The 24,923-nt window shown below is 43.7% G+C and overlaps 1 protein-coding gene across 18 annotated transcripts in view; it reads right to left on the reverse strand.

The window, feature by feature from the left end:
* Positions 1–12,971, reverse strand: part of KANK1 (KN motif and ankyrin repeat domains 1) — a 240,862-nt gene extending 227,891 nt beyond the window's left edge. For 14 of the 18 annotated variants that reach the window (XR_012424764.1, XM_045373169.2, XM_005581851.4 and 11 more), the window contains exon 1: positions 12,674–12,971. The gene's annotated coding sequence lies outside the window, so the exon portion shown is untranslated. Of the gene's footprint in view, positions 1–5,510; positions 5,672–12,673 lie in introns of all 18 variants that reach the window. The other 4 variants (XM_074017592.1, XM_065530639.1, XM_074017588.1 and 1 more) reach the window with 1 other exon arrangement.
* Positions 12,972–24,923: the final 11,952 nt, after the last annotated feature.

A 24,923-nucleotide genomic window follows, 5' to 3' on the forward strand; every position in this document is an offset into this window, starting at 1 on the left:
TGTAATCCCAGCACTTTGGAAGGCTGAGGCAGGTGGATCACTTGAGGTCAGGAGTTCAACACCAGCCTGGTCAATAATGTGAAACTCCGTCTCTAGTAAAAATACAAAAATTAGCCAGGCACAGTGGGGCACTCCGTAATTCCAGCTACTTGAGAGGCTGAGGCGGAAGAACTGCTTGAACCTGGGAGGCGGAGGTTCCAGTGAGCCGAGAGCACACCACTGCACTCCAGCCTGGGCGACAGCAAGACTCTGTCTCAAAAAAAAAAAAAGAAAAGAAAAGAAAAGAAAAAGAAAAAAATCCTCAAGGTCTTATTACTCATTCTTAACCTCAAAAGGTGAGCCACTGGCACACCCTTCCCCACAACAGGCAGAACTGAGCCCAGACATATTATTCCCTCTCTTTCTCAGTATAAGAGATGCTTACCTTCTCTAGAAAGTGTGAAAAAGCTCTATAAGCACATAGGATTTCACTAAAAGGAAAAAAAAAAAAAGCTTCCAATTAGGTTTTCCTATTTTCCCATGAATATCCTAACAGTAGGCTTTTGTTTCCTGAGGTTGGCTAAAATAAACCTAAAAAAGAAACAAAAAGAAACAGTGTTCTTTATTAACCTAAAAACTAATCAAAACTGTCCTGACAAAACACAGCTTGCAGCCCAGCCACAGTGGCTCACGCCTATAATCCCAGCATTATGGGAGGCCGAGGTGGGCAGATCATGAGGTCAGGAAATCGAGACCAACATGGCCAACATGGTGAAACCCTGTCTCTATTCAAACTACAAAAATTAGCTAGGCATGGTGGTGCATGCCTGCAATCCCAGCTACTTGGGAAGCTGAAGCAGGATAATCACTTGAACCAGGGAGTCGGAAGTTGCAGTAGCTGAGATCACACCACTGCACTCCAGCCTGGGGGACAGAGCAAGACTCTGTCTCAAAAACAAAAACAAAAACAAGCAGCTTGCTGAATTTTGGAAGGATAACTAATAGCTCCCTCATGGCTCTAAGCTCACCAAAAAACACAAGAAGGGTGTGTGTGTGTGTGTGTGTAGAGGGTGGTGAAGAACAGAAACCACACTCAGATGCACACCTGGCAGGGCAGCTGGGGTCAAACCTCATTAGGACAAATCTCTTCATAACACTGAAGGACAGGTACCACCCAGTGGGCTAAGCCACTATAATGATAACTACTGAATCAATAGCTTCATGCAGATCTGACAGCCTTAGTATGCTACTGATAAAATGATCCATATTCATTCAACAAATATTTCTGAATGTCTATGAAGTATAACCTAGTAACTCCCCTCCCACCTGGGCACATCATAAAAGGCCTTGCTATTCCTCAAGCCAGTGTCTCTGCACTGCACCTCCCACCCACATTTCTGTCATTCCCAGCATTACGAACAATTTTCAGATCCCACTCTACAGCCAAAACCGCTCTCCTTCCCTCCTCACTGACTCTAATAAAGACCCACCAGAAAGAACATCACTAAGTTCATATGATCTCATTTGGGAGCTAGCCCTGAATTCCCTAAACTTTAAAAAAGTAAAAACAATATACAACTTTCATCAGCAGTAATTTGAATCGCTTCTCCCAACTGTTACTGAAACATGTCAGAGCTGAGAAACCGCGATGAATTAAGCAATCTTCAATCATGTCTCTCAATCAACTTTCCTTCATAGGAATTTAGCAAACTTTCCTCCTACTCCTGAATTATAACTCCAAAAGGAATTAAAAGTGTGGTGTCTCTGGAGGCAGAGAAATCTTACTCGCCTTCAAGGTCAGAAGCCTGAATTCTCCAAAAACCCTTTAGATTATTCGACCCAGGACATAGTCTTGCCACCAAGAGGTCAAACAATACCTGTAAGTACCTTACAGATATTTAAGACTACCTTGTGTCTATTCCGTGATCAGCAATACTCCAACAATATTTAAGGGAAGATGGAATATATGCACAGACGTACAAAGCTAGATGACAGTGGCATGTTGGATTCCTAAAGAGGCATACCGGTCTTAAAAAGAAACAACTGAGAGGATAAAACAGGTGCCCAGAATAAAGCTAAAGGAAGAAATTTCAAAATGTCAACAGAAAATAAATTAAAACAAACTCAAACACATCAAACCATATGTGAGTTTTCCTTGAAACTACCCATTTCACTTGCTAAGAAGTTACAAAAACTTACAGCACTGCTATTGACGCCTCACACTATCTAGCTTATCCCTATGTTAACAATTCCTCTTTTACCGTTTAAAAAATTGTGCATCAGCTTCTCAAGTTTTCTTTTACATTTATGTGGAAATTTAATTCCTGGAAACTACAGAACATGGTTCAAATTCTCCTATGAAAATATCAAAATGAAAGGCAAAAATCAATAGATTGATTTAGCAAATTAGAAAACCTGAAAGAGTAATACAGTACAAGCAAAGCTTCACCCTTTAAATACCTTAATTCTCAGAACTAGTAGAGTTATCCAAAAACTTCTCTGTTCTTTAAATTTTTATTAGAAGTAAATTCCTTGAAATACATCTCTCATAAAACTAAAAGAAAAAACCACAATGAATGAGTGTAGAGAAACAGAAAAGCTAGAGTCGTTAAAGAACTGATACAATGTCTCTAGATGAATTCTTTAATTGGCTTTGTTTTTCTACTTTTCTATGCAATAAAATAAAAAGTATGAACCCTTTTTGAGGTGTTCATCTTCATTAGTCATCCAGGGAATCAATAACACACGTTTACTAGATTAGTTAAAATAAGACAACAGACAATAACAAGCACTGTGAAGCAACTGAAACTCATACACCACTGTTGGCAATATCACTTCATAAAACCACTTTGACAGTATCTACTCCAGCTGAACTGCATGGCCCAAAAATTGCACTCCTAGATCTACATCTAACTTAAATGTGTAGATATATTCACCAGAAAATACAAAATCATTCATGACAGTACTGTTCATACTGGTCCAAAACTGGAAACCCAGTGTACATCTACGATAGGATGAATAGCAGTATTCACATGATGGAACTCTATACAGCAATAAGCATGAACCCATAACCACGTACAACATGGATCAATCTCACAAATATAACATGGAGGGAAGCTAGACACAAAAGAGTACATGCTCTGTGATCTCAGGTACATGAAGTTCAAAAACTGACTAAATTGATCTATGATATTAGATGTAAGGATACCCCTGGGGTAAGAGTTGTGACTAGAAGGGGATATGACACCAAGATGGTCAGATTGGTCTGCGGCTCCATTTGCGTAAAGGAAATGAGGGAGTATTTGGCAGAACACTGAACTGAACCACCTCATAACAGGAATAAGCCCATCCCCTAAAAAGGGCTACCCTGAAGCTATTATTTTATAGGAAAAAGCAGCTCTATTGACATGAATAGGGAGGGACTGAGGAAGGAAGGAAGGAAGGAAGGGAGGGAGGAAGGGAGGGAGGGAGGAAGGGAGGGAGGGAGGAAGGGAGGGAGGGAGAGAAGGAGAGAAGGAGGGAGGAAAAGAGAAAAGGTGAATACAGTATTCAGGTTTCATTTCTACTTTTGTTCTTTGAGATGGAGTCTCGCTCTGTCACCCAGGCTGGAATACAGTGGCGTGATTTTGGCTCACTGCAACATCCACCTCCCGGGTTCAAGCAGTTCTCCTGCCACAGCCTCCCAAGTAGCTGGGACTACAGGTGTGCACCACCAAGCCCAGCTAATTTTTGTATTTTTAGTACAGACGTGGTTTTGCCATGTTGGCCATGGCTGGTCTTGAACTCCTGACCTCAAGTGATCTGCCTGCCTTGGCCTCCCAAAGTATCTACTTTTGTTCTAATTGCTTTTATTCTATTTTTCCCCAAGGTCAAAGGGTGAACCAGTCAGAATTAACAACAGAAATATGAAAAAATTTAGCCAAAAATATTATGCAGATATCAAACACAAATTTACATTCTTGCCACTAACCAAGCCATATTTTATTAATAAGACAAATATCAAAAGAGGTTATATCTGCAATATACAATGAATGCAAACCAACAAGACTAGAGGTTCTTATGTGTTTCTTGGGTGATCAGATAATTATAAAAAGGGATTAGTTATGTGTTCTGAGAGTTAAACTAAGCCCCATTGCTCAATTATATTAACTAAATGAATTCAAAAAAAGAAAAAACTCAAAACACCCCCAACAGAGTTACAGGGCTCCTGACACTGTTTCCAATTAACTGATTGCTTTGGTAATGAAAAAAGCAAGAGAGCACCTATTTCTGACAGGTTTTTCTGCATGCACATCCACATACAAACACTCAACTCAGCCATGTGTTTGTAATAAGATTCTTCATTGATGAAAATATCATTTGCTTCCAGCATTCATAATTTAAATGCAAAGTGCAAGGAAGGAAAAGGTAAACAGGTATCTGAGTTTAAAAGCCAAAGAAAGAAAATAAAAACTCAAATTATGCCACCTGCTAAGCTCACAAAGAGGACATGCTCATAGACAATTCCCATCTCTAGTGGCTGCAGTGTTTTAACAAGAGCCTCATTGTCAAGCATCCCCCATTCAAGGCAATTTTGCTGTTTTTCTGCCGTGTCCCTCCCCAACACCATACCATTCAACGAACCTGAGTTTTCCATATCTCTATGGTCTGGTAAAGAATAGACTGCTTTATTTAAATCAGAAAGGTAACCAAAAGAAGACAACTAAAAATAATAAGACAAAAATAATAAGATATCTAATAAAAACTAGGAGACAGAGAGAAGAGGAAAGAAAGGTGTGAGGGAATATAAATTCCACTTCTTCCTTAGCAGGAAATTAACAGATACTGTCAAATTTATGAACCCAAGGATAGACTAGCAGTATATTTTATACTGCAAATTCTTTGACACTCCCATCAAGTGGCAGGTTGATGTCCCCTCTTCTTGAGTCTGAGCAAGTTTTGTGCTACAACCAACAGTTTGGCAAAAAGGGAAGTTATGTAACTTCTGACACTATGTCATAAAGGGCCATGCAGCTTCCAACTGGTTTGCCCGAGGTGCTCGTAGCACGGTGTGATGGTTAATTTTATGTGTTGACTTGGAGGATGTTTTCAGATGAGATTCACATTTAAATTAGGTAACTATGGGTAAAAGAGACTGCCCTCCATAATGTGGGTGGGCCTCACCCAAACAGCTGAAGGTATGAACTGAACAAAAAAACCAGCCTCCCTGAGCTAGAGGGAATTCTCCAGCAGACCACCTTCAGTCTTCTTCTAGATTCTCCTGGTCTCCATCTGTCGGCCCACACTGCAGATTTAGGACTAGCCAGCCTCTAAACTGAATAAGCCAATTCCTTGTTTTAAAAATCTCGTGTGTGTGTGTGTGCGTGCGTGTTGTGTATATATATATACACACAATGTATGTGTATACATACACATATATATGTATACACACATATGTATGTATATATACACACACACACTATTGGTTATGCTTCTCTGGAGAACTCTTAGCAATACATGAGGGAAGCCTGCTGCCACACAAGTTCAACTACCTGGAGCCACCATGCTGAAGTCACCACGAAGACACGTAGTTGCCATGAAGACAAATGAAGTCAACATGTGTAGGTGCTCTGCTCAACAGTCATTGCTGAGCCCAGCATTCCAGCTAGTCCCACCAAGGCAGCAAGTCACGGGAGCGAAGCCTTTTTGGACCCTGTGGACCAGAACATCCATCAGCTGGGTACCAGGGAATGACCTCAGTCAACACCAAAAGCAGCAGAATCACCCAGCCCTGCCTGAATCCCTGATCCACAGAATTCAGAATACCATAAAACAAATTTTTAAGCCACTAAATTTTGGGGGCTAATTTGCTTAAAATAACAACTAGAAGAACTAAAAACAGAAACAGCAGTTATCACACCTAAACCAAGACTGTAGCTGAGTTGGGACCAGACAAGAGTGATGAGTTTTGTTTTTATTTTAAACTCTTGTGGTTTATATTATTTACACTATGTGTATTAGAAATTTTAAAATTCAGATATTTAAAAATTAAGGGAATAACAGCAAACATGTTTAAAACTTACTGTATACCAGCCACCCTTCTAAGTGTTCTTGAGTCTGGACAGGTTTGTGATTGCCTCAACCAACAGAGTTGGTTTTAACTCATTCAATCCTCACAAGCACCCAATAAAGGAGGTGCTTTTATTATCCCTGTTTATAAATGGGAAATTGACACACATAGAGGTTCAGTAACTGTGTCAAAGGTCACACAGCAAGCAATAGATCCTAGATTAAAAGTAGCCAGCCTGGGCCTACACCTGCAATATTTCCAGAGATCAACAGGCTGGCTTGGCAGTCACAAGTCACAGGAGGAAAGGTACAACCTCAAATTGCCATTCACCTGGGTCTCCAAGCATATGACTGACCATGGTATTATGTATCAAGCACTGCCAACTTTTACTTTTTCAAAACCTATTGCCTAAATGCAGTGCCCTTTACTCTAATTCCCACCTGTACACATTTTTCAAGGCATATCACCCGGATCTCTCTACTCAGCATTAATTTCTCCATCTCCTTCCTTTCCAGAGTGAACTTTTCATATCAATATTGGGTATTTCTATCATTTTGCCTATTCTTAATATGATTTTGCATCATTATACATTCATTCCCTATGAACTCTTAGCTTTCTAGTCTCTGATTTCCCCCACCAAGGCCTTGCACATAACAGAAATTTAAGTACTGTTTACTAAAGTTAAGTGATACTGGCTTATTCTGAATGAAGGCTGGTCTAGTAGCCTTCATCTTAGAGAAATTATCACTGAATTTTACCTGAGGGGAAAGGAGAGGTGTTAAGATCTACAATTAGGCAAAGAAGCAGCCTACTGCATTCTAATCTCTGGCAGGTGTTTACCATTAAACTCCATGATGCTGACTAGAATGCACCAAACAGCTTTCTCCCAAAAAGCTCTAAGTACTTTTTTCTGCCTATATATTAGTTCACTTATTTTTGGCATCTTCCAGAAAAAGAATGGTAAGGAAGCCAGCATCACCGACCCCACTGTCCAGTGGTCAACTGGGGCTCTCCCTGTGCACCGTTGATCTCTCTCCTTGAGAAGGCTCAGTGTCTCTTTAGTGATGTCTGCTCCCTAGCCAATTTCTAGATTCCTTAAAGCTAAGCTCAAGTCTTACTTTTGGGGGAAGCAACTCCTAACCATCCAGACAAAAAAGATTTCTCCCTCAGAACTTAAACAAGCACTGCAATTGTAGAATAAACACTCCTTGGTCATGTATAAGAATTTTGCCTAACTGGTATTTTTAATTCTTAGATACAATTTCTGGACAATCAACTACTTAATGGTATGATCCTTCTTATATCCTTTCAAGCTCTTGGCTCAATACCTTTGCAAACAGTATCATATAAAGAAAACTAGTAAGTGATCGGTAAATGAAACTGCCACAAAAGTTCAATTTATGCTATTTTTAAAAAAGTTATCAGGGTCAACCTCACCATTATTTTCAGAATTGCAGTTTAACCCAATGAGACACCCTTTTGCATGTAATGTATTAGCAATTTAAAGATTTCTTAGACTGGGTGCAGTGGCTCACACCTGTGTGCCAGCACTTTTAGGAGGCCAAGGAGGGAGGATTGTTTGAGGCCAAGAGTTTGAGACCTGCCTGGACAACCTAGCAAGACCCTGTCTCTTCAATTTAAAAAAAAAAAAAGGAAAAATTAGCTGAGCACAGTGGCACGTGCCCGTAGTCCCAGCTACTCGGCAGGCAGGCTGAGGCGGGAGGATTGCTTGGGCCTAGGAGTTCACAGTTACAGTGAGCTCTGATCCTGTCACTGTACTCCAGCCTGGGTGACACAATGATATTCTGTCTCAAAAAAATTTAAAATTAAAAAAAAAAAGATTTCTTTAACCAATTCCATATTAGGTTCAAGGACAACTCTGCAGGCAGCAGTTTAACAATAAAGATCTCAAGCCACATAAACAAAAATCTCAAATTTATGAAATACCCAAGACGGAGGTAAATACTGTACGCACAAAGATGATTTCCACAACAGTATGTACTAGTAAAACACCAGAAATTAACACACATTTCTAATGAGAGGATTATTAAATGAAAGCATATCCTTAGACACATTCAGGGACTAAAAAGTCATAGAGACTAAAGCAATATTAAGATATTGTGTTAAGAAACAAAATACAAAATTGAATATTAGAATTGTGACTTCATAAAAACATGAACAGACATGGAAAAGCACTGGAAGTGAAGACAACAAATAATTAGTCTGCTAGGATGGGTTAAATACAGGTCATAATGGGCCGGTGGCTCACGCCTGTAATCCCAGCATTTTGGGAGGCTGAGGTGGGCAGATCACGAGGTCAGGAGATGGAGACCATCTGGGTCAACATGGTGAAACCCTGTGTCTACTAAAAGTACAAAAATTAGCTGGGTGTGGTGCATGTGAATGTAGTTCCAGCTACTCCGGAGGCTGAGGCAGGAGAATCGCTTGAACTCGAGAGGCAGAGGTTCCAGTGAGTCCAGATCGCACCACTGCACTCAGCCTGGCGACAGAGCGAGACTCCGTCTCCAAAAATAATAACAATAAATAGGTCATATTTTGTCCATGTGCCAAACTCTGCAGATCTACTGCTCTTCCAATTTAAAAAGGATGCCACAGAACTCTCTCACACTGCGGGTAGAAGTATAAACTCTACAACCACATCAGAAATCTGCTTGACCATATCCTCTAAACTGAATCCTAGTTCAGAACTTAGAAATTCTGCTTCTGAATAGAATTTGTACAAATGTACACATTTGTATTGGGTATTGTGTATCAAGACATATACTAGAATTAGAATGTTCAAAGTCACACTATTTGCCATGGAAGAAATTGGAAACTATGCAAATGCCCCTCAACCCTAAAAATTGATAAATTGTAGTCATACAATTGAATATTACACAGCAGTGAAAATAATTGTACAGCCACAAGCAACAACACAGCTGAATCTCACAAATATCATGTTGAGAGAAAGAAACCCGGATACTAAAAGCTATATACTGTGTGAGTTTGTGTAGAGCATGAAAACAGACAAATCTATCCACAGTTGGTATAACGGTTACTCTTCGGGAGGGGCAGTGATTGGACAAGAGTATAGGGGCACTTCTGCAATGCTGGCAATATTTTGGTTCTTTACCTGGGTACTTGTTATATGTTTACGTTCACTTTGTGAAGATGTACTCTTAAGATGTACAGCTATGGGCCAGGCGCGGTGGCTCACGCCTGTAATCCCAGCACTTTGGGGGGCCAAGGCATGGCGGATTACCTGAGGTTGGGAGTTCGAGACCAGCCTGACTAACATGGAGAAACCCCATCTCTACTAAACATACAAAATTAGCCGGGCATGGTGGTGCATGCCTGTAATCCCAGCTACTCGGGAGGTTGAGGCAGGAGAATCGCTTGAACCTGGGAGGCAGAGGTTGCAGTGAGCTGAGATCACGCCATTGCACTCCAGCCTGGGCAACAAGAACAAACCCCATCTCGGGGGAAAAAAAAAAAGGGCCAAGCTGGGTGGCTCACGCCTGTAATCCCAACACTTTGGGAGTCAGAGGCGGATAGATAACCTGATGTCAGGAGTTCCAGACCAGCCTGGCCAACATGGCGAAACCCCGTCTCTACTGAAAATACAAAAATTGGCGTGGTGGCTCACGCCTGGAATCCCAACACTTTGGGAGGCTGAGGTGGGTGCATCACGATGTCAAGAGATTGAGACCATCCTGGCCAACATAGTGAAACCCTGCCTCTACTAAAAAAAAAAAAAAAAAAAATTAGCCGGGCATGGTGGCAGATGCCTGTAATCCCAGCTACTTGGAAGACTGAGGCAGGAGAATCGCTTAAACCTGGGAGGCAGAGGTTGCAGTGAGCTGATACTGTGCCATTACACTGTAGCCTGGGTGACAAGAGCGAAACTCCATTGGCGGGGGTGTGGGGTGTGGGAGACGTATGCCTATGGTACAGCTCTTCCTCTTGTTTTGAGAGAGGATATTGCTCGGTTGTCTAGGCTGGAGTGCAGTGGCATGATCACAGTTCACTGCAACCTCAAACTCCTGGGTTCAAGTGATCCTCCCGCCTCAGCCTTCCAAGTAGTTGGGACTACAGATGTATGTGCCACCACACCCGGTTATTTTTTATTTTTATTTTTATTTTTTATTTATTTTTTTTTTGAGACGGAGTCTGGCTCTGTCGCCCGGGCTGGAGTGCAGTGGCCGGATCTCAGCTCACTGCAAGCTCCGCCCCCCGGGTTTACGCCATTCTCCTGCCTCAGCCTCCCGAGTAGCTGGGACTACAGGCGCCCGCCGCCTCGCCCGGCTAGTTTTTTGTATTTTTTAGTAGAGACGGGGTTTCACCGTGTTCGCCAGGATGGTCTCGATCTCCTGACCTAGTGATCCGCCCGTCTCGGCCTCCCAAAGTGCTGGGATTACAGGCTTGAGCCACCGCGCCCGGCCGAAGGGTCCAATTTTTCAGACCCACTCTGCTGCTTCAGAATCTGCTCACCCTACAGTTACTCCATCTTAACAGTCCTCAGCTCCCACAAGCACTGCCCCTTTAGGCCATTCTCCCATCCCTCTCCCCAGTTCCTTGCACTGCCCCCAACTAGATCCTTTTCCATCCTCCTCCTCCCACCTGGGCTAAAAAGTTAATGTATGCACACACTAACTCAGAACTATTTATGAACAGACACCGATACTCATGAAATGAAACTAGTCTTCAATGTATCAATTCCAGTAGCCATTTGCCTGTGGTTTTTTGGTTTCTTTCCTTGGGGCCAGTTTGGATATTTAAAAAAATTATTTTTAAGCCTACAGTCTTTTTTCCTTCTAACATTCCCTGCCGAGAGCGCACACAAACACACACCCAGAACTCACTTTTGCTGAGATAGAACCTCGACTAGAGTGATTTATGGACTAGGCAAGTCTAGAGTCCAGAGAGCATCCCTGTGCCCTAAGGGGATAAAATGTATTCCCAATTTGTGTATCTCTAAAGGAGGCAATTATTCCTCTACTGGAAGCTTCTCTTCCATCCTTATTCATTTTAACCTCCCCATAGGACAGTCAATACTTAATTTTTCTTCCATTGCTTCAGCAGCACCTTTCCCCAAACCTAGTAACAGAAAAAGGACCGAAGGTAATAACCTCTCGTTTTCTCACTCAACCTCTATCTTGGAAAAACTTCCTAAGTACCTGCCTTAAAATGAGGGAGAAGGGCTGGGAGATATAAGAATGACTGCTAATCGGTATAGGGTTTCTTTTTGGGGGCAACAAAACAGAACTAGATAGTAGTGATGATTTCATAACTTTATGGATATATTAAAAACCACTGAATTTTACACTTTAGAAGAGTAAATTTTTATGTTTATTACACTTCAACTTTTTAAATAAAACGTGGCACTTCTCAACACTTTAGTAGAGAAAGTTTGATGAAAAGAGAAACTGGCAGATGAATAGCTAGTTAGCTGTTACACCACCTAAAAATGAACTTGAATAAACTCAGGAATCCAAAATAAGCAAACAGACCCTAATTTCCATTCAACTCCAGAGGTGGGGGGCAATGAAGGTGAGGAAAGGAATTGCACGATTATAGATCTGGATGATTAAGCTTCTTTATTAGTCTCGGGTATCAGGGTCTAATAGAATCCATTATTTAATAAGATGGGCTGACCCTCCGTAGAGGCCATGTGCAGAAAGCGAGCGCTGGGGGACGCCATAAATTGTTGTTAACGCTAACACGGCCAAGGCCTTCACTAGGTCATGCTCGTGCAGCACGGCTCGTGCTGACCTGCAAGAGTCACCAAGAACAGTTGCCTCTGAAAGTTCCATGGGACCCAGGTGAAGAAGACGAATGGTCAAGGGGCAGTGGCTGCTGCGAGTGCCACTGCGTGTTCGCCAAAGCGGCATGGAAAACGGGACATTCAGGGGCAAGCCCGCTTAAGGGCCCCTGCACCGTCCTTCGACCTGGAACAGCTGGTCCTCCGAAACCCACGCTGTCCGCGCCCGGCTGGGCTGCCCCCAGAGGCCCTCAGCGCCGCAGCGCCCACACACACCCCTCCCCCACCTCCCCGCCCTCCAACCCTGGCCGGAGCCATCTCGGAGTTGGCGGAGGGCGACCTGAAGCCACCTGCCCCTCTGGGGCCGAGGATAAAGGGGTCTTGACCGCCACTCCCTCCTGCAGAGCACAGCACCGAACTTCACGGAGAGCCGCTTCAGAGAGGGTCCCCCATTCCACCCTGGGCTGGGGAACGGCCTAGAGGCATCCAAAGGCCAGAGCTCCGGGCCGGGGTCGGGCAGGCGCCCGCACCTTCCCGCCGGCCGGCCCAGTACGAACTTTCTCGCTGCTCTGTGCCCAGCGCGCCTCTCCGTCTTCCAGACCGGCCGAGCTCCGCCGCTGCACAGCGCGCCAAACTCCGACGGCCGCGGGGCCGACACCACCTCTCGGACCCCTCCCTAGGACCGCCCCGAGGCCGCCGGGTTCACCCGGGCGAGCGGGAGCCCGCGGGGCTGCCCTCCGCCACCCCCACGGCCACCTTGCGACCCCAGCGCGCGCCAAGTTGGCTCGGCGCGGGGGCCAGCCTGAGGCAGCGGTAGGGGCCTGGCGCTCCGGGGCAAACCCTCAGCGAAAAGGGGCGCAGCGCAACCCTCCCACGTCACTCACCTTCAGCCGCTCTTCCCAACCTGCCAGCCGTTCGCTCGCTCCGCCGCGGACCCGGAGCTCGGGGAGGGGCGGGGCGCAGGGGGCGGAGTCGGCCCCGGCTGGCAAGCGCCAGAATTAAACCCTGAATCGCACAGGAGCCTTCGGGCTCTGCGGCCGCCGCCTGGGCGGGGAAGCTGGGGCAGACCAGCAAGCCTTTCACCCGGGGTGGGAGACAGCTGTGGCTGCGGCTGCACTCCGAAGCGGCGCGTGAGAACGGCGCGGCTGGTGAAGCCCTGACTGCTCCCTCAGTCCCGAGGACGCCCGGCTCTCCGCCGCGCGCTCTTTGTACCGCGGAGCCGGCAGCGGGCGGATCTCTGCGCCTGCGCGCCGCTGCAACTACACCAGGCCCACGAGGCACCTTCGTGCACCTTCGCCGCCTCGCCTGGCCCGCGGGCCTTGCCGCGGCAAGAATTAAGCAGAAGAGCTTCCTCCACCCCGGCTTGCTCCTTCTACCAACCTGTGTTTACCACCTCCATCCTCGCACACACACACGCAAGGGGAAAAGAAATCCACCCCACCGTGAGACGGTGCGGTCCTCCCATCTCCGACTGGGGCGGGCGGGGGGTCCTGGCAACGAGGATGGCCTTGCAACGTCCACCCCAGCGCGTTTGTACCGCCCCTCCCTCCACGCTGCTAAGAAGTTTGCTGACCGCGGATGAGAGAGGGACGGGAGCGTGCAGCGCTGTTTCCCACAGGTGCCTCATCAGCGGCCAGAAACCTCCCGCCTACAAGGGCACCTCCCTTGTGACCTCCGTGCATTCGTCCTGGCTCGGCGGCAGGACAGAGTCCTCAGTGGAAAGGGGAGGATGCGTGTTCAGAAGGTTCCAGGTGTCTAGGGGCTCCATAGAAGACCCAATGCCTGCCTCGGGGACTCAGGATTGAACTGGCTTCCTAGTTCAGTCCTAAATACGCGATTTGGAGCAATCCAGTAGGTACAAGAGAAATTAGTAGGGATTGAGAAGTTGTAACTTTAGTCTTTCAAATTGAAGGTAGCTAGAATAAACAGAAGAGCTTGGGAACAGAAGGAACGACTTTATAAAAACCAGGTATTGCTTAAAAAACAATGTCAGCTCTTCAATCAACTGATTTTCTTAAGGGGGAGAGTCCTCCCCTCACCCCCAAGCTCTCTAGCACCGCACACATCCAGCAGGGCGTTGCACACGCTTAGTCTTTTTTGCAAGTGTGCAAGTGAAGAGCCATCAAACTTTACAAGGCAACATGCTTGCCTCTGGGGAGAAGACGCTGCTTCCCCACAGTTCACAGCGAAGCACACCTGCAAATTCCTGAACTTGATGGCTCCTGACTGTTTAGGGAATAGGTAAAGGGCAGCTGGAAGAGATGTGAAGGCAGGAAACCTCATTTTGAATCTCAGCCCCTTTGCCAGCTCACTGGGTGGCAGTAAACAAACTCTTTCCTCCTCCTGGGCCTTTTTCATCTGTAGAATAGGGCATTGGATGCAGTAGATATTTTCTAAAATCCCCCCCCCCCACCACCACCACTCCGCCCCAAATGTCTACTATTCTATGAAAAGGAGAATTGTTTCCATGGTGATAAGGGATGAGATATCAGAGGCAGCAGGACTCCTGCATTTAAAAAGTACTCGTGGGCCGGGTGCGGCGGCTCAGTCCTATAATCCTCGCACTTTGGGAGGCAGAGGCAGGTGGATCACTTGATTCCAGGAGGACAATACGGTGAAATCACGTTTCCACCAAAAAAAAAAAAAAAAAAAAAAAAAAAAATTAGCTGGGAGTGATGGCGCGGGCCTGTAGTCCCAGCTACCCTGGAGGCTAAGGTGGGAGGATCACCTGAGCCCTGGAGGTCGAGGCTGCAGTGAGCGGAGATCGAGCCACTGCACTGTAGCCCAGGCGACAGAGTGTAACCCTGTCTCAAAAATAAATAAATAGTGCCCTCGACTGGGTGCGGTGGCGCACACATATAATCCCAGCACTTTGTGAGGCCGAGATGGGCAGATCACTTGAGGCCAGGAGTTCAACACCAGCCTGACCAACATGGTGAAACCCCATGTCTACTGAAAATACAAAAAATTCGCTGGGCATGGTGACGCTCACCTGTAATCACTTCAACCTGGGCGACAGAGCGTGTCTGTTGTCTTAAAAAAACAAAAACAAAAACAAACAACAACAAAAAAAACTCCCCAGAATTCCCAGCCTTCATCTCTCCTTTATTTCTCCTTCTTTGCATTTAGTCAGTAAACATTGATAGGCCCTCAAGAGTAAGCAAAACTAATCAATCAAAAGTATGGCAGATTCTGAATTTTTAGTGGATTTATACTTGAAATTTCGTTTTTAATTTAGTCATTTTATTGACATACAACACACATGCCATACAATTTACTCCTAAAATATATAATTCAGTGGTTTTGAATTTATTCCCAAAGTCACGCAACCACCACTACTAATTCCAGAACATTGTCATCCCAGTAAGAAACCCCATACCCATTAGTTGCTCCCCATTCCTCCCTACTCGCAGCCGCTGGCTACCACTAATTTACTTTCTGTCTCTATGGATTTGCTGATTCTGGATGTTGCATATAACTAGGAACATAACAACATGCTACTTTTGGTCCGGCTTCTTTCACTTAAGGTAATAGTTGCAAGGCTCATCCATGTTGTAGTATGTTTCTGTACTTTCTTCCTCCCCCCACCCATTATACCATTTATTGATGATAGAATTGTACTGGAAAACAGTCACAAAAGAACAATCTTTGAATAGAACTGTTTACTAAGTGAAACATTTCTTGAAATATAACATGCGAAAGATTGTCAAACATGTCAGCATAGAAGCCCTCGGATTTATACAGAGACTCTTGGCTGGGCGCTCGTGCCTGTAATCCCAGCATTTGGAGAGCCCAAAACAGGAGGATAGCTTGAGCCCAGGAATTTGACTGAGACCAGCCTGGGCAATAAAGTGAGACCTCATCTCTATTTTAAAAAATTAACAATTAAGAAAATTAAAATACTCTCAGCAGTAATTTTCACAAATTCCAATTTTGTGTGTGTGTGTGTGAATACCTGTATTTGGGAACAATGAACCATATTTTAGCTGGGCTTCTTGGAATAGATGTGCTCACACTGAGATATATGAAAGAAAAGAATTATTTTTGGTAAATGGATAAGCCCTTAGCTATAAATGAAGGCAACAAATAGCTTCTAAATATCGAATGGTCTATTCAACACTTTTTTTTTTTTTTGTAAAGTTTGTGATTGGTCCTTGGTGCCTTGATTGATTTCTTCTCATTTTCAAGAAAAGACAGAGACTAGTATTGAAGACCTTGCGGGCAGACACCTTATTGAGGCCACTTTAACCAGTCAGTGAGTTGTTTGGTCCTCGTTGAAAGTTCTTGGCATAGATTTAAAACAGAACTTTTAAGAGTTTTAAAGTCCTAAGTTGCAACCAACTGTTGTGTGGTGGATGAACTTTTTAGAGAGGGTGGTCTAGAATTTCATTTATATTTTCCAGCATTGCTCCAAATCCATTTTGAAGCATTTTGCTCAAGCTTGAAAGAACCAGAATTGTTTTTTTTTTTCTTTTTTCTCAACTTTTATCTACACAAGATGTCTGAAGACTCAATGAATCAGAAAGTTTTGGCTGTCCCACTCTCAGTATAGCTTTGGAAGAAGAAAGTCGTTCAGTAACTGCTGGAGTACAGAAAGTAATTTGTAATATTGACCTCTCTTTTTATATAGTCATATGTTGTAATCTTTCCTTTTCTAATAATAGAACTTTCTGAAGGTTCCACTGTTGCTTTCCAATTTTCAGATTTTGAGAGGGCCTCATCTGTGCAAGTCCAGGGTATTGAAGCGCCGTAGGAGGGAGAAAATCAGGGTATAGAAAAACTTCACTTGGCTCCTCTGTGAAAGATTCTACAACATTTTCTTTTTTTTTTTTTTTTTGAGACGGAGTCTCGCTCTGTCGCCCAGGCTGGAGTGCAGTGGCCAGATCTCAGCTCACTGCAAGCTCCGCCTCCTGGGTTCCCGCCATTCTCCTGCCTCAGCCTCCCAAGTAGCTGGGACCACAGGCGCCGCCACCTCGCCCGGCTAATTTTTTGTGTTTTTAGTAGAGACGGGGTTTCGCCGTGTTAGCCAGGATGGTCTCGATCTCCTGACCTTGTGATCCGCCCGTCTCAGCCTCCCAAAGTGCTGGGATTACAGGCTTGAGCCACCGCGCCCGGCCAATTCTACAACATTTTCTATTGTTTCTGGCTTTAAGTTTAGGTGCGTCCTTTAAATATAATTGAGTAAAGTATCCTTTACCTTTTCGTTTTTTGATAAATCACCTTTGTCTGTTAAATTTCCTTCCACATTGCTGTTTCCATATTTCAGTTTCCAATTTGGAGCAAACAAAGTTTCACTTGTTGTTTTCTGTAGCTGAACATGAATTAATATGGGACTTATTTTTGTCCTTAAAAAAGTCTTCACCGGCATAGGACCAGCAGAGACCTAATGGCATCTGCAGTCCAGGGTAAGAACAAACTTGCTCATCAACTGAAGCACTTGTTAGTGAGTGGTTCAGAGTGAAGAGCCTTATGAAGTTACCAGTTACATTAAAGCCAGTTTCCATTACAGATTTTTTGGAATTCCTGTTATCTATGAAATCTCTTTCAGTAAGAGGATAACTCCATAACTGACATGTCACTTGTTTATTATTCTTGTTAATTTTGCTTCATGAGAGATGTTTGACACACATAGGTCACTGCCACAATTGTCACTATTTTTTCTCCCCATTTTGTTGTAGCCCCCTCTGCAAGGATGGCAGTTGGTGGCAGCCTTGTCGGCAGTGGCGGATCTTCAAGGTCTGGGGGCTGGCAATAGTGGAACTGTGGCAGCAAGAATGGGGCCCAGGGATGCCAGCTTCAGCTTGAAGGAGTTAAAAATATGCTACTTTGGCATATTGACCATTTTTAGTTAAAGGCACTTGAAAAACAGCAGGTGCAAGAAGATCACTCGGCCCTTCCTTCTGTTTCTTAAAAGCAGCCGATAAAATTCCCATGCAAAAGATGTTCTCTTTCTACCAGAAGGAAATATTCTCACCATCAAGGAGGGAAAGAATCTGAGGGAAATATTACAAACAAACTTGTCAGACTAATCCTTGTCCTCTTTGCCACTTCTTCACCAATTAACTAGCAAGCCCCTTTTCCTTGTCACATTTTCATCATGTCCTTCTCTTTGTCTAAATCAGTATATACATGTTCATCTCTAATTGCATCTTTGGGTCTTCATTTCCTTGTAAAGTCTCCTGTGCAACACAAAACTTGTATTAAACAAATTCGTATGTTTCTCCTATTGATCTGTCTATGTCAATTTAATTATCAGTTTTAGCCAAAAATCCCAAAAGGGTGCAGGTAAAAAATGCCTCCCCTTCATGTTCCTCGGGGCTTTTTCTGATTTTAAGGTGTCTCAGGCCCATGTGTCCTTTCCAGAGTCCTCTTCCCTGGCCCCTGCTTCAAGTACAAGGCAAATGATTTAGTAGGAGCCCGCTCTGCAAGGATGGCAGTTGGTGGCAGCCTTGTCGGCGGTGGAGGATCTTCAAGATCTGGGGGCTGGCAATAGTGGAAGTATGGCAGCAGGAATTGGGCCTAGGAATGCCAGCTTCAGCTGGGGCTGTAACTCCTGGGGTTTCAGTACATCTTTCCTTTTTATTGCTGGACAATATTCTATTGTATGGATGTATCACATTTTGTTTATCCATTCATCCTTTGATGGCCATTGGGGTTGTTCCACTTTGGGCTATTATTAGTAATGCTGCTATGAATATTCAAGTGAGTGTTTTTGAATAAATGTGTTTTCCTTTCTCTTGGGTATATATCTAGGAATGGAATTTCTTGGTCATATGATAACTCTATGTTTAACTTTTTTTTTTTTTTTCTGAGACAGAGTCTCACTCTGTTGCCCAGGCTGGAGTGCAGTGGCACGATCTTGGCTCACTGCAAGCTCTGCCTCCCAGGTTCACGCCATTCTCCTGCCTCAGCCTCCCGAGTAGCTGGGACTATAGGTGCCCACCACCACACCCGGCTAATTTTTTGTATTTTTAGTAGAGGCAGGGTTCCACTGTGCTAGCCAGGATGGTCTCGATCTCCTGACCTCGTGATCCACCGGCCTCAGCTTCCCAAAGTGCTGGTATTACAGGCGTGAGCCACTGCACCCAGCCGAGTCTATGTTTAACTTTTTGAGGAACTACCAAACTGTTTTCCAAAGTGGCTATACACTTTTAGATTCCCATTAACAATGTATAAGGGTCCTAATTTATCCAAATGTTTGCCAACAGTGGTTGTTATCCTCTTTTTGATCATAGATATCCTAGTGGCTATGAAGTAGTATCTCATTGTGGCTTTAATTTGCTTTTCTCTAAGACTATGTTGAGAATTTGTATTGGCCATTTGTATATTTTCTTTGGAGAAATGTCCATTCACATCTATTGTCTATTTTTAAACTAGGTTATATGGCTTTTTATTGTTGAATTGCGAGAAGTCATTGTTCATATCTGATAAGTGATACTAGTCCTTTAGCTGATATATGATTTAAAATATTTTCCTCCATTCTGTGAGTTGTTTTCACTTTTTTGATTAATGTCCTTTGAAACACAAATGTTTTTAACTTGATAGTCATGTATTTTTACAATATAATGTAAGCTAACTCATGTTTCTCAGACAAAGTACTGCATGCTATTGTAACAAAAAACCTTTGAAAATATATTTTTAAAAGGATAAAGGAAAAATAACAATTACTTATGGCTCCATCACCTAGATATAGCCACTGTTAAGATTACAGCAAATTTCCTACAGCAAATTTTTAAACACACATTACTTATTTGATATCACACCCAAGGAAAACATGTGGCCTTGTACTCTACACATGGGTCATAAGGATGACTATCCTACTGACAGCATGCCCATGTTCAGAACCTTTTCCTCTCCCTTGTTTCTCATCAAATCTAATTTGTCTTGTGTCCATTGTCTCAGAAGTCAGTGAAGCTAATCTAATATTAATACTGAACATGACCACGCGTTATACAAGCTTTGCAGTTAAAGAGCATCTGCCCTGGTTCTGAGTTTTACCCCATCAGCCCATTTGTGTAGTAGACCTTCGTGTGGTGCATTTAGTTATCTGCTAAATACTTAGAATTGTGTGCAAATAGCAATAGCGAACTCTCGAATCTCCCTGAGCTTCAAGTTTCTTGTCTGTAAAATGGCTGTAATACCTACCTGTGCCTCTTTCATCAAGTTGCAGTAAGGATCAAACCTCTCAGAGTAAGTTGGATCAGAATGAGCCGTGGGTATGCTGCAGGTAGAAATCTCATGCCCTGAGTTTCCCATCAGGGCCTAAGAGGGCATATGGCAGCAAGGAAACAAGTTAGGAGGGAGCAAGGAAGACACCCCAGCGAGAGATCCCCGAAGTCATACCAGACCTTTGGGACGGATGGAACTGGGGTAGTCCCTAGAAGTAATTTTCTTCTTTATACTCTTGTGTGTGTGTGTTGGGGTGGGGCGTTAATACAGGGTCTCACTCTGTCGCCCAGGCTGGAGTGCAGTGGCACAATCATGGCTCACTGCAGCCTTGACCTCCCAGGCTCAATTGATCCTCCTACCTCCGCTTCCCAAGTAGCTGGAACCACAGGCACACGCCACCATGCCTGGCTAATTTTTTGTATTTTTTGTCAAGACAGGTTTTGCCATGTTTCCCAGGCTGATCTCAAACTCCTGAGCTCAAGCAATCTGCCCACCTCAGCCTTCCAATTTATACTCTCCTTAATTTCATTTAAAAACATGGTTATATACTACAGTTATAATTAAGAGGTTTTTTGAAAGTTTTTGTCATTCTCAAATATTTTACAGAGCTGTGAGAGAAGGATTCTTGAACATTAAAGGGAAATCATGGTGGCAAGTGTGTGTGTGTGTGTGTGTGTGTAGAGTCACATGCACACCTGAAAACCAATGAGTCTCCCTCAGAGAAAAGGTGAACTGGGGAGGGTGTGCACAGTGGGACAGCTGGATTTGCCACCTGCGGATCCTTCCCAACGCCAACCCCAGAGGCTTCAGATGTACTAAGGAAGGCTGCGTGTTTCCTCACCCTTGCCCACGGTCATACTGCCCTTAAGGAGCCTTCTTTCTTTTTTTTCTTTTTCTTTTTCTTTTCTTTTTTTTTTTTTTTTTGAGACTAAATGTTGAAGGAAAAGACCTAATATATCACAACCTGCACATGATAGCCCCACACTTCTGATTCCTGGAAACAGCTGTTTGAAAGGTAAAGGACATATTGATTCATTTGCTTTAGTCCCCTATTTTAAAAATCAAGTTACAGTTCAGTTTGCATTAAGCTGGAACCCTGTATGAATACATTTTCTATGTGGCTGATGGACATAATTCTAGTTCAGGAAATTGAGCTAAGAGTAATCTTCATTCATAATTATAATTATTATATCATTGTTACTATTATAAAATATTTATAGAGCATTCAAAATGTGTATGGCATTCTACTAGGATCCTAAGTAGAGGGATTATGTGTACAAACCTGTCCCTGCAGATCCACTTTATTTAGAACAATTATTTATTTATTTACCAAATATTTGCTGAAGGCCCGCTGTGCTGAAAGTGCTGGGTTAGGCTTCATAAAGGACAAAAATATGAATAATCCCAGGAAACTACCTGTCCTTTAAAGGCAGATAATACATGTACAAAAATAACTGTAATGCTATTAGACTTTAGCTTGAGAGACATATAAAATGTTATTATAACTAAAACAAGAATATAATTTTATTTCATTAATTAAATTATTTATTTATTTTGAGACGGAGTCTTGCTCTGTTGCCTAGGCTGGAGTGCAATGGCATGATCTCAGCTCACTGCAACCCCTGCTTCTTGAGTTCAAGCAATTCTCCCACCTCAGCCTCCTGAGTAGCTGGGATTACAGGCATATGTGCCACCATGCCCGGCTAATTTTTATATTTTTAGTAGGGATGGGATTTCACCCTGTTGGCCAGGCTGGTCTGGAACTCCTGGCCTTAATTGATCCACTCGCCTTGGCCTCCTAGAGTACTGGGATTACAGGTGTGAGCCATTGCACCTGGCCAAGAATATAATTTTAATAATCAGTAATTCTTGTTGAAAGCTTACTTCCATGCTTGACACTGTACTAACTGTGTTCCCTGAACCAACTTACTTCTCCTGTAAGGTAGTCATGATTATTATCTGCAGTTTGCAGAAAAGAAGAAGGGGCCTCACAGAGGTTCAAATAGCTGCAAGAAGCCACAGTGCCAAGTGGTGGAGGCAGAATTTGAACCCAGGTTGCTGGAGGCCAGAGCCAGAAGTCCACCCTGACCCCTTCCAGCTGGGACAGTGCATGCATTGTGGTGTGTGTGTGCGTGTGTGTGTGTGTGTGCGTGTGTGTGTATGTTTACTTATGCTAGTGATGATAACTTTACACTGAGTCACTATCACGGAAGCTTTTCTTCTTCAGCAAGGAAACCCTGATGTGGTGACCTTTTGATCTTAACCTTATAGCACCATTCTCTAACCCAGCAGGTTTCAAACAACTGGGCTGTCATTTGAGCCTCAGAGCCTTTTCATCAAACAAACTTTAATGGGAGATAAAAATGAAGATTTTCTGAACGAAGCTGAATGGGGCTGGGGTGGGGTGGAGGGAGTGTTCCAAGGGAGGCAGGGCACTGGGGGGAGGAAAGGAGACTGCGCCACATGATCATCATAGCTGAAGCCAAATACACTGATGTCAATAGAACCTCATGGCCTGATGAAGTTTTAGAGTTAGTTATATTCAATGCTCCTTGATATATGAAGTGCAGCTCCCTTCAATGATGATTTTTTTTTTTAATGTAGAAGATGGCATGCTTACCTAGTGGTCCTCAAAACTTTGTCAGGAAGGTGGGTCAAGTCAAAAGTTGAGCACCAAAACCAGCCAGTCTGAAGAAACTGAGTTGGAGGCATGATGGCTCTCTGCTCATAGGATCTGGTTACATAAGAGCCTTTAAATGAAGGCTGTATTTGAATGAGACGTGGTATCTCTAACATAGTCCCGAATTTCAACAAAGAACGGTTAAGTCAATTTTTTTCTTCTAGCCATGATAGTCTGACAAAGGACAGCCAGAAGAGGGGAGGAGAATGCTGAAAGAGAAGGAGGCAGAAACTCACAGTCTGGGGACAGTGACTTTAGTACAGGAGGACCCTCTCTGAAATTCTGCTTTGATACTTGGAGCCAAAGCAATTATTTATAAGATTTTTCCAAAGCTTTATTGTCTGCTGTCATTCCTGTATTTCTCTAGGAAACACACAGAATTCTAGAAAGTTATTATCTAAACAAGTAAGTTCACCTAGTTACTTTGCACTCACTGTCTTAGGTTAGCCTTATATTTGCTCACTTATTTAACAAATGCATGTGTTCAATATTTGTTCACGGTCTATGTACTTTAGGAGGACTTGCCCTTTCTGTGTTATCTGTGTTTTATGTATCTAAGAAAGCTAGTCTATTTAACTTGCAGTACACTGCCCAGCTAATTTGCACTATTTTTTTTGTGCCAGTTATTATTTTGAAAAACTGGAATTTAAATTCCAACAAAAGGGACTGTTTGAGATGGTGTGACACATAGTAACGGGCAGGATGCTATATAGCCAGTATAGATACACTTCTGAGAAGGCTTCTTGGCTCTTCTAAGGAGACTCAGCAACTCACATGGTTGTTGGCAAAAGGCTTGTCATGTGGATTGATCCATAGCGCTGCCCATGACATGGCAGCTGGTTTCCCCCAGAGCAAGTGGGGAGAGAGAGAAAGTTAGAATGACCAAGATGGTAGCTGCGATGTCTTGTATAATCTAATCTCAGAAGTGATATACCATTGCTTCTGCTATATTCTTTTTTTTTTTGAGACAGAGTCTCGCTCTGTTGCCCAGGCTGGAGTGCAGCGGCACAATCTTGGCTCAATGCAACCTCCGCCTCTCAGGTTCACACCATTCTCCTGCCTCAGCCTCCCAAGTTGCTGGGACTACAGTCACCCACCACCACACCCGGCTAATTTTTTGTATTTTTAGTAGAGACAGGGTTTCACTGTGTTAGCCAGGATGGTCTCGATCTCCTGACCTCGTGATCCGCCCGCCTCAGCCTCCCAAAGTGCTGGGATTACAGGTGTGAGCCATCGCACTCGGCCGCTTCTGCTATATTCTAGCATCACACAGACCAAACCAGGTACAAAAGGGACTATTGGAGGTAGTGTGAAACAGTAACAGGGGAGAATGCTACACAGCCGTATAAATGCTAAGAATCTTGTACCCTATTGATACACATGAATAATTCTAAGAGGAAAAATCACATATGAAGTAGGAGGTATATGCTGATAACAATTACATAAAAAAAGAATGCTTGTAAACTACCAAGGATCAGTGGAGATCTTTAAATATCAAAAATGGTAGAATTGGGCTTGAATCCAATAAATTCTTTATATTCAAAAGTTTATTAAAACTTAAAATGTATGGCTGGGTGCGGTGGCTCACGCCTGTAATCCCAGCACTTTGGGAGGTCGAGGCAGGTGGATCATGAGGTCAGGAGTTCAAGACCAGACTGGTCAACATAGTGAAACCCCTTCTTACTAAAAATACAAAAATTAGCGGGGTGTAGTTATGTGCACCTGTAATCCTAGCTACTCAGGAGGCTGAGGCAGGAGAATCGCTTGAACCTGGGAGATGGAAGTTGTGGTGAGCCAAGATCGCACCATTGCACTTCAGCCTAGGCAACAGAACAAGACTCCATCTCAAAAGAAAAAGAAAATGTATATAAACTCTTAGTATTTACTGCTACATAAACAAATTTCCAGCCAGGCACGGTGGCTCATGCCTGTAATCCCAGCACTTTGGGAGGCCAAGGTGGGCTGATCACCTGAGGTCAGGAGTTCGAGACCAGCCTGGCCAACCTGGTGTAACCCTGTCGCTACTAAAATACAAAAATTAGCCAGGCATGGTGGTGCACACCTGTAATCCCAGCTACATGGGAGGCTGAGGCAGGAGAATTGCTTGAGCCTGGGAGGTGGAGGTTACAGTGAGCCAAGATCGCCCCACTGCACTCCAGTCTGGGTGACAGAGCTAGACTCCATCTCCAAAAAAAAAAAAAAAAAACGCCAAAAACAAAAATAAATTATCCCCAAAACTAGCAGCATGAGACTATAAATGTTTATTATTTCACATAGTTTCTGAG

This window comes from Macaca fascicularis, chromosome 15, assembly GCF_037993035.2.
Source record: "Macaca fascicularis isolate 582-1 chromosome 15, T2T-MFA8v1.1".
NCBI classification, from domain to species: Eukaryota; Metazoa; Chordata; class Mammalia; order Primates; family Cercopithecidae; genus Macaca; species Macaca fascicularis.